This window comes from Sinocyclocheilus grahami, unplaced genomic scaffold (genome assembly GCF_001515645.1).
Source record: "Sinocyclocheilus grahami isolate Dianchi unplaced genomic scaffold, SAMN03320097.WGS_v1.1 scaffold280.1, whole genome shotgun sequence".
NCBI lineage: Eukaryota > Metazoa > Chordata > Actinopteri > Cypriniformes > Cyprinidae > Sinocyclocheilus > Sinocyclocheilus grahami.
Window position 1 is genome coordinate 198,792 of NW_015505459.1, and position 1,834 is coordinate 200,625.

The following is a 1,834-nucleotide window of genomic DNA, read 5'->3' on the forward strand; positions in this document are numbered from 1 at the left end:
TCTCCACCCCATGATCCCTAAACCCACCCATCTCCACCCCAAAACCTACCATCTCCACCCCCTAGATGTGGATCCAACCCAGCCCCCTGGATTTTTGTTCTGCAGTGAGGGGCTACTGCATATTTTGGTTTAAAGACTGTATTGTTTCATCAGTTAGTCACGTTAGCACTCGGCTAATGTATCCACCATTATTGTTTTAAGTGTTCACAGTTTAACAGCGAAACTTGAGCTGTGGGCACGATTCGCTTGCATAAGTGTTTTTGTATTTTATGTCATTATTATAAGAACGGATTGGAGCACTATATTATTGTTTTATGCAAAGGTGCTTTGCTAACTTGCTCAAGGACTCTCTGTGCCAATCACAACAGGCTTGGCCAGCTGACCAATCAGAGCAGAGTAGGCTTATGGAAGGGAGGGGTTTGCTCCGAACTTGCTTGGAACGAACCATTTAGAAATCATTGGCAAATGACTCTAATATTAAATAAATATTCTGAGAAAATTACAATGTTTTCTGACCTTAGATGCATTTAAACCTGTTGTAGGGGACTCCAACACAATATTAGGACACTTTAAAATACCATATGACCTGCTCTTTAAAATATGTCAAAAAAGTGATCATACTAAATTTTATTACATTTGAAATGATGGTTTGAAGGATAGTTGCAAAGATTGGTAAAGATTTAAAATGACAATGAATTCTGAATTCTTGATTAGATTATTTTAATGTCTGCTAATGATTCTAAATATGCCTGCCAAGATTTTTTGGTATATAAACTGTTGTTACACTGAATGACATTTTAGTGGGTGCCTTCTGTAAATTGTGGCAAAAATGCATGATAGCCAAGTCATTATTTTTTTACTCAGAAAAATTACAATTAATCAAAATACATTCTAATGTACAGAGAAAAGTTAAATCTGTATTAAACTTGTATTGTTTTGAGGCTTGAAAACCCCTTTTTGTCTTTGAACCAAATACATATAGAGTGAATTTATATATTTGATCATATTTAGTAAATTAACTTAAAACTTGTAGTGAGTTATGAGAGTATATATTATTCAATGTTATATGCTTTCTTTAAAGCCATCCATTCACATTATTTTTTAAATAATCATGTTTAACAGTTGAATTTATGGTGAAAACTACATTACCCATAATGCTCTGATTTTGTCTTTTTGTTCGATTTTCAAATATTTTTTGGCTTGAAGTTAAAATTTGTAATATTGTGATCTGCCGCATAGTTGGCTGGCTTGGTTCATGGCTTATAACACTTTAATAAAGACCATTTTTAAATCCCGATGGGGAAAATCTATATTGCAATTCAGTAAATTCTTCTTCCTGTTATTCCAATTCAATTCAAATTCATGAACCTACAGGGAGTCAACTTGACAGTTCTTGATTTTTTCAGACCTTAATTGACAGCGAGCGGGACAGTGTTGTGAATTGTCGTGGTTGAGGTGATTGTTCACTTGAGCAGTGATGTGATGCAGCAACAACCATGTACTTATTTAGTTGTTTGTTTTTCGCATTTGCATGTCAAATGTGCTGAAGTCTAATATTTGGGGGTTTGTTCAGATCACAAAGAAAACACACTTAGAAAACATAAAAAATTAAACAATAGGAAACGTTGTACAACTTTAGAGAAAATCTCATTTGAAGCTCCCATGACCGCTTTAGAAGCCTCTTACTGTACGAAGAAACTCAATTAATTCTCAAAACACCAACTCAGCTGTTCTGCTGAGTTGAGAACATTTATTAAGTTCACGGACAAGGAACAATTTTGTCAAAAAACATGATAATGACATTGACAGCTTCTTTTTTTGCGTTTCCATTTAC